General features: G+C 48.1%; 1 long non-coding RNA gene across 1 annotated transcript; it reads left to right on the plus strand.

Annotated features, from left to right (window-relative positions):
- The first annotated feature begins 2,334 nt into the window (after nt 1-2,334).
- On the plus strand, nt 2,335-7,932 carry LOC311596899. The gene is made up of 2 exons (XR_014779025.1): nt 2,335-2,520; nt 7,276-7,932. It is a non-coding gene; the product is annotated as an uncharacterized lncRNA (long non-coding RNA).
- The last annotated feature ends 703 nt before the right edge of the window (nt 7,933-8,635 follow it).

Raw genomic sequence — 8,635 nt, forward strand, 5'->3', positions numbered from 1 at the left:
AGCAACATGTATGAAGGAGGAGCAGCGAGGTCACCACGCAAGCAACATGTATGAAGGAGGAGCAGCGGCACCACGCAAGCAACATGTATGAAGGAGGAGCAGCGAGGTCACCACGCAAGCAACATGTATGAAGGAGGAGCAGCGAGGTCACCACGCAAGCAACATGTATGAAGGAGGAGCAGCGGCACCACGCAAGCAACATGTATGAAGGAGGAGCAGCGGCACCACGCAAGCAACATGTATGAAGAAGGAGCAGCGAGGTCACCACGCAAGCAACATGTATGAAGGAGGAGCAGCGGCACCACGCAAGCAACATGTATGAAGGAGGAGCAGCGAGGTCACCACGCAAGCAACATGTATGAAGGAGGAGCAGCGGCACCACGCAAGCAACATGTATGAAGGAGGAGCAGCGGCACCACGCAAGCAACATGTATGAAGAAGGAGCAGCGAGGTCACCAGGGCAGCCGGGGCACAGAGCCAGTCTACCCACTCTGCTTTGTTAAGTCAAAACCAAAAACAGAAAAGAGCATCACCCAAAGCCCGGTTACCCAGTAAATGACCAGACCACTGTTAAGAAATCATTTAAAGCAAAGTAAGACAAAGAGCTAGAAGGTAAGCAAACAAAACCCAGCCGTTAGTTAAACGGTTACCATGGTGCTGTGTTGTAGAGGCGCGACTACGCATTATTACTTCTGTATTGTTTACTCTGTAGAGCCGTGCTTTCTGTTATATAAAGATAGTATATGGATTTCATTGCATAGTGCTTCATTATAATGCTATATTTTAGCTGTCCGCTACAGAGCTATAAGTAAGTTAAATTAGGGGGTCTTGAACTTTTAACATATTGCATAACAAAACATTTGAAACGGATTCTCACGTCTGCAGTAGCCACAGCTGCAGGAATGCACTGTGTCCCTTGTCGACACAGGAACTTGGTTGTAAACACATCATTCAGAACAAGAGTCGCACTCCGGGAGCTCCCTTTAAGTGAAATGGGGATGGGGATCTGAACGCATTTGCTTCCATTGCCTTTAAGACACTTTATGTAGGAGCCAGCGAGATGGTGCAGAGGGTGAAAGTGCTTTGGTATGTGCTGCGTGACAGACTTCCTGGGGGACATGCAACACACAGACCTACTCACCCTAGATACGGAAGCCACGGCAGATCAAAGTACAGAGACCATCAAAGCACAACTTGGTGAGCCAGTGAGTTTTACTGACTACTTATAAGAGCGTGGGTGAAGGAGTCACTTACAGGAGGAGAAGTGCATCATCACCAAAGCCCACCCCAGCATGGTGACATCTCACAGAGCCAGGAACCTGGAGCCCACTGCACAGCCTGCAGGCAGCTCAACAGGTTGCAGAGTGTCCACTCCAGGTGCCTCGCCCAGGCAGCTCAGCTGGTCTCTGCTTCTTTCAGGAAGCTGCTTTGAAGTTCAGTTTGTCTGAGCTGTGGCCACTCAGCTAGTGTACAGCTTTTTAGCTGGCAGTGAATCTGATGGGTTTCAGGGACTTCCTGAGGATACTTTAAGCTGATTGCCTTTCTGTTTAAAAAGCTTCCCTGCAGAAGGGGGATGTTTTACTTTAGGAGGAAACTGGTACTCGGGAGCCCATGAACGTAACAACCTAATTTTCGTCCCCAACAATCTGACGTCCACCCCCAGAACACATGTAAAAGTGGAAGGAGAGAACTGATTCTACAAACTTGTCCTCTGACTTCCACACACCCACCTTGGTGCATACATAATAATAATAAAGTTTTAGGTAAATACTTTCTATAGGGCTGGAGAAGTAGGTAGCGATGGTTAAGAGCACTTATTCTTTTAAAGAGGGCCCACGTTTGCCTCCCAGCACCCACACGGCAGTTCACAACGGCCTATACTCTAGTTCCGGGAGATCTGATGCCCAAGAGCCCCTGCATGCAGGCAGTGCACGTAAATTCATGCAAGCAAACACACATAGCGTAAATAAATTGAGCAATAAGTACACCTTCATAAAAAAAAAAAAGCACTTTATGTAGTGATCAGTGAGTCACTGGAATCAGGCATAATCCTTACCCATTTTGCATGTGCTGTGGATGTTTGTGCACAGGCTTCAGAGTGCAGAGTGTCACTCGCTCTCTTCCTGGAGTGTCCATCTAACCTATGGAAAGGTCCAGAACCCTCACACTTCCTCGGCCCTCAGAGAGGCTTCCCAAACCTTTACCTGAAGAAGCCAGGAAAAGTCACACTTTAAATTAGTCAATTATTGGCCCGAGATTTTTGGGGAACATGTGAATACTCAAGTCTAGGGATAATGGATAAGCCACCAGTTTTGCTGTTGTGCCAGTCACTTATCCTTCAAAAATTATTGACTGAGCACAAACTATGAGGATACAAAGGCACATGGAAACTCGCCCTCAGGCGCGTATTAAGCACTCAACAACGAGCAGGCTTTGAATCGTGATTGGAACCACGTGTGGATAACGAAGACAGATGAATCTTCTCAGGGGTGGGAGGACACTGCTACTGCCTTTGGTGAGGTAAGGATGTAGGAAACGGTAGAATCCCAGGGTTGAGCAAGGGCTCTGAGGGGTGGGGGTGGGGTGGGGGGCGGGGAGTGGATGCAGTCTCACCAAGCTTTCATAGTGGGTGAAACCAAACTTTGAAACCAAAAGGATAAGTGGTACTATTAGAAACCACTCAGCACCGTGAACGTGTCCCCAGAGTGGACAGGTGTACGAGGCATGTGGCTTAATAGATACCTCCAGAAAAAGTTGTCCCACAGAAATGCCTCTCTCTTTATTGTGGGATGAATTTGTTTACTTCAAAACTCGTATGTTTAAGGCCCAACCCCTAGGACCTCAGAACATGGCAGTGTTTTGAGATTAAGTTCTTTAAAGAAATAAAGTAGAAGAGAGACCACTGGGTGGCTGGGGAGATGCCCGAGGGTTGGCTGTGGTTGGCACTATTGCAGAGGCTCGCAGGTCAGGCTGTGGCCCACAGCCACCTCAGAGTGTAGCTGTGGTGTGATGTGATGGCTCCGGCCTCCTAGGGCCCCTGCACATGCAAATCCGCGTGAGACGGATCTCTATAAAGGCCAAGGGACCACCTCATCTGTAAGGCAGAAACTAGACCATTCTGACTGGACAAACAAGCAGCTCTAAGACCGCCTGCTTCCCTGGAAGTCTGTCTACACAGCCCAAGGAATGCAGGGCAGAGAGAAAAAACAAATGCTGAGGGAAACTCAGAAACCACCCAGGAAATGATGTCTCACGAGGAAGCGTCCCAGAGGAGATTCTTGTGAAAGGTCAATCAATGGAATGATAGAAAATAATCTTAAGGCCCTTGTGTTTAAGGATGGGGAGAGCAAAGAAATGGAGCCTGTGAGCAGGAACCAGTTGCTATGGAAACAAGCAAATGGATTTGGAAGGAACATCAAAGATATATTTATTGAAATGGAAGAAAAACTTAATAGAGAGTTGACCAGAAGACCAATTAGGGAATTAGAACATAAAATTGAAGGAAATAGCCCATGAATCAGATTATATGTATAAAAAAGCAAACCAGAGATGATCATTTGAGAGACCTGGAGTCTAAAATGAGACATATCAGGAGTTTGGGAGATGGCTCAGAGGTTAACAGCACTGGCCATTCTTCCAGAGGAAGAGTAATCAGTTCCCAGCACCCACATGGCAGCTCACAGCTGTCTGTAACTCCAGTTCCAGGGGATCTGATGCCCTCTTGGGACCTTCTCAGGCGCAAGGCACACACGTTCATGCATGCAAAACACCCATATACATAAAATTTAAAAATCAATAAATCTTTAAGTGTCACATATTGGCCTGGGTGTACTGGCACATGTCTTTGATCTCAACACTCAGGAAACAGAGGCAGGTGGATTTCTATAAGTTGAAGGCCAGCCTGGTCTACACAGCAAGTTCCAGACCAGTCAAGGCCATATAGAGAGACCTTGTCTCCAAAAATTCAGTAATAATTAATAGCAATAATGAGACCTATCAACATAAACCTAACCAGAGTTTCAGAGAAGTGAGAAAGAAGCATATTATATTTTATGTTTGAATTTTTAAAAATCAGCATGTATCAGGTGCCATTATGAGTTTAATGTTTTTATATTTTCACACATGCGTAGTCTGGATTTCTGATTTCTTTATTTTTATTTTCATTATTTTATTTTATTTTTATTTTTTGGTTTTTCGAGACAGGGTTTCCCTGCATAGCCTTGGCTGTCCTGGACTTGCTTTGTAAACCAGGCTGTTTGTGTGTGTTTGTGTGTAAAGTGTCGGATTCCCTGGAGCTGGCGTTACAGACCGTACAGCTTAGCTCGTAGGTTTTTATGTTGGCTTTGTTTCCGTCAGCTCCCACTGCCTCATGGGAAGAAGGGATTTCAATTGAGAAAATGCCTACTGTGAGATTGACCTGCGCGAAAGTCTGTGGGGCGTTTTCCTAACTAATGATTGACGTGAAGAGCCCAGCCCACCGTGGGCGGCGCTGCCTCTGGGAAAGGGGTCGGGGAAGAGTAAGAAAGCAGGACCAGCAGCTGTGAACTCTCTCTGGGCAGCAGCGGTCCGCCATGGCCTCTGCTTTCAGCTTCTGCCTTCCGGTTTCCACCTTGAGTGGCAGCCTTGGCGTGACCTGTAAGTCAAATAAACCCTTTCCTCCCTGGGTTGGTCATGGTCTTTATCACAGGTGGTTGTGAGCCACCTGGCATGGGTGCTGGGAACTAAGCAGGGCCTCTGGAGAAGCGTGCAATGCTCATTCTGTCAAAATGTGTTTTCTTTGGTTCCCTCCCCGTCTGCCCAAGGCTTCTTCCTCCCTCGCGTCCTTAAGCCCTCCTGCTCCTCTTCTTCATCGTCACCTGTTACCGTCTCTTGGTCTCCTTCCTAGATTTTTAGACTCTATCTACATCACATCTGTTTATATACACACAAACATCATTATCGGGTGGGGAAGGGGTTGTCTATTCAAAAACTTGATTCCAATCAAGAGCTGAATAATGAAGGAGGAAAACATGGGTGCCGTGATTGTCGCCGTGGGGGTCGCGACCCCCTTGGAGTTGAACCGCCCTCTCACGGGAGTCACGTGTCAGTACCCTCTATGTCACATATTCACACCACAATTCACAACACTAGCAAATTCACAGCTATGAAGTAGCAGTGAAAATGATTTATGGTGGGGGTCACCACAATAATAAAGGGTCGCAGCGTCAGGAAGGCTGAGAACCACTGTATTAGCACCACGTGTGGGGATACGGTCGACGTGAGAGTACGCCAACAGCTCTTCCTCTTGGCTAATTCCTTACCAGTCACAGCGTCAGTGGGCCAAGAGAGAACACCTCTGTTCTGGGTGCTTAGTGGAGACTAATAGATTGAAAAGTAATTTAAATAAAAGAAATAAGAGAGAATTTTGCATCAAAATTCAGGTGAGAATTGATGACAATTGCTAGCAGTAGACATGGAGAAAAATAGAAAAACCTGAGATACAATTTGAGGTTAAAGATACGTTAATTCAGGGCTGAGGAGATAATTCGGTCGGGAAAGTACTAACAGTGCACACATGAGAGCCTGAGTTTGGTCCATAAAACCCACATGAAAAAATGCCAGGCATAGTAGCACGCACCGGTGATCCTCGAGCTGCGGGGGTGGATTCCGAGGCCAGCAAGCCTAAATACTTGATAAAATCCAGGCTGGCGAGGAATCAAGAAGACAGTGTAGCCAGCTCCTGAGGACCATCGCTCGAGGCTGTCCTCCGGCCTCCACGTGCTCGCTCGCACACTAGTGGGGCACACGCTCACAGACTTAGTGATGCGTTGGGTACAGGGATGAGGGGAAGTGGGAAGAGCAGCGGGAGCTTCAAGCCTTTTGCTCTGCTCACTGGTGGGAAGGTGGCTCTGCGTGAGACAGAAAGAAAAATGGAGGGGAAGCAATCTACGGGATGGAGGAACCCAAAGCGTTCTAAGTTGAGTGTGTTGAGTTCAAGGTGCTTATTAGATGTGTGGATGAGACGGGCTGTGCTTTAGGAGAGAGAGCAGAAGGCAAGGAGCTGCGCAGCCCTTGTTGACCCTGGCGTGAGATGTAATCCCAGTGCTTTGGAGGCAGAAAGAGGAGGGACACGGTTTGAGGCCAGCCGTGGTGAGACCGTGCCTCACACTGTCCTTAAAGTCGTCAAGGGCCCGATAAAGTGGCTCAGTGGGCAAGGGAGCTTGCCGACATTCCTGGCGACCTGAGTTCAGTTCTCGGAGCCCACATGGTGGAAAGAGAGAACTGACTGTCCTTCCGCCTCCGTACGTGTACTATGGTACACGCTTGCCTCCCTACGGCACACAGCTGGCTAGTTAATTAGTGTAAAAATATCACTGGAATACAGATGCTTCTGAGAGTCGCAGGCTCTTAAGAGAAGGCCATGTTTAGAGAGAAGGAAGCAAGCGGAGAGCCTTACCACACACGGCCACTCACAGTTCTAGAAGAGGAGGATGCCAAAGCTCCTGAAACAACCAGGATGAAGGAGGAAGGCCAGGAAGTGACCCCACCCTACCCCCAAACACAGTGAGAAGGAAGCTGTCCTTGAAATTGTAGTTGTTGCAGCAGCCGGGGGCGGGGGAGAGGCATGTAACTAGGGGAAAATGGTCATGAGACCAAAGCCCTGGACAGTCAGGAAACGGTGACAGTCAGAGGGCAGGTGCTTGGGCAGGGGCCCCGGCCTTCTACCTCTCTGTGGCAGAGAGGCAGGTCGTTAAGGGCAAGATAAAGAGGATGCGTCTAACTGCATTTTTTTTTCAGATAGGATTGTCTATGTAGCTCAGCCTGGCATCTAACTCAAGCAGGCTGGCCTTGAACTCCAAACCCTCCAGACCCGGCCGCCTGATTCCTGAGATTATAGGCATGTGCCACTTGGCATTTTCTTAAGGAATCACGATGCTAAGCCATCAGCCTAAGGGGACGCATCAGGAAGAGACAGGGGGCTTGCTTTTAGGCATTGAAAAGAGGCAAGGGTTCGGCATACAGAGAGTGAAGACGCAGCAAGGTTGCCAGGGCGTGCAGGGCTCATTTGCAGTTCTGTGGCCTGTGTTTCAGATGAGGCTTCTCAGCAGAGCTGGGCAGTAGTCCGCACAACTGGGGAAGCATGCAGTTGCCCAAGTGTTACCATGATGAGGATGGATGCTGGCAGGTGAGTACGTAGGGGAAGAATGGGGAGGCTGAACAAGGGGAGGACTACGAGGAAATAGTGTCGGGCCTCAGAGCCTCAGGCTGGGTGTGTTACGTGTGTCATTGCTGCAGAGTGCCTGGCAAAAGCAACGTAAGGAAAGACCTGCTCACTGTGGCTTACAGTTCTAGGGGACACAGTCCATCGTGCAGGAGGACATGGCAGCAGGAGCAGGAAGTAGCTGGCCACTGCAGCCATGGTCAGGAAGCACAGCCAGGAAGTCTGTGCTCAGCTCACTTTCTCCCTTTTATTCAGCTCGGGAAGCTAGCACACCGATCACTTACAGTGAATCTTCTCACTTCTGCCTGGTCTAGTTATACCCCACCCCACCCCACCAATCCTCGCCCTGGGTAGCATAGAGAGAAAGAAATGATGTTGGGTGAACCTGAATGTCTGATGGCATAGAAACGTTTGAATTTTTTACCTGTGGGTGTGTAGGCCAGAGGATAGCATCCTGATCATGAGAGTGTGGAATGCCTGGATTCGAAATTTCAGAGACGTACCACTCCCTAACCTCTACATACATATCTGCAGAGTAGGTGACAATCTATAGGATGACGCTGGCCATGGTGGCACACTCCTGAAATCCTAACCCTTGGGAGGCAGGAGGATCGTTGCAAGCCTGAGGCCAGCCTCATCTACATAGTGGGGTCCAGACCAGGCAGGACTGCAAAAGCACAACTCGGCCTAGAAAACAACAACAACAACAACAACAACAACAACAACAACAACAACAACAACAACCGTTTATAGGAAGAGATTCAGAAACGGCAAGAAAGGAGCCAGCAAGATGTCTCCTTGGGTACAGGTGCTTGCTGCCTAAATGTGATAACCTGAGCCCCTTCCTCAGAACCCATATCAATGTGGAAGCAGAAAAATGACTCCTGCAAGGTCCCCCCCTACAACAACAATAATAATGCCTAAAAACTTGTTTTTTAAATGATGAGAATGGGGCATCACCACACCCCAAAGATACCCCACACTTCTGCATGGTTGGCTGCAATCACATGGCCTCACCAGCTACTTCTTCTCTATTAAAATCTGTATATGAAACAATGGGTGGCAAGCCTGTGATCGCAGCACCGGAGCGCTGGAGGCAGGCAGTTCTCTGTGAGTTCAAGGCCAGCCTAGCTTACATAGTTCTAGGCCATCGAGCACTACATAGTGGGACCTTGTCTCAGAAAGAAGAAAAAGGAAAAGAAAGAAATGAAAAAATAAAAACAAAAACAAAAACAAAAAACCCAAGACTGTATGAAACACCAGTTTTAGTTTTCCAAAAGAAAAACATGATTTTGTTTGAACCAAACACATGTGGATGGCTAACGGTTGCTCACAAATTTTAACTGTTTTACTTGCTCTGCCTTTGTCTCAACTACTCTGGCACACAGCCCTTGGAATGAAGCAAATTTATCTATTCCTGTTGAACTAGGGTAT

The sequence above is a fragment of the Acomys minous genome, assembly GCF_964271855.1.
Source record: "Acomys minous genome assembly, chromosome: 4".
NCBI lineage: Eukaryota > Metazoa > Chordata > Mammalia > Rodentia > Muridae > Acomys > Acomys minous.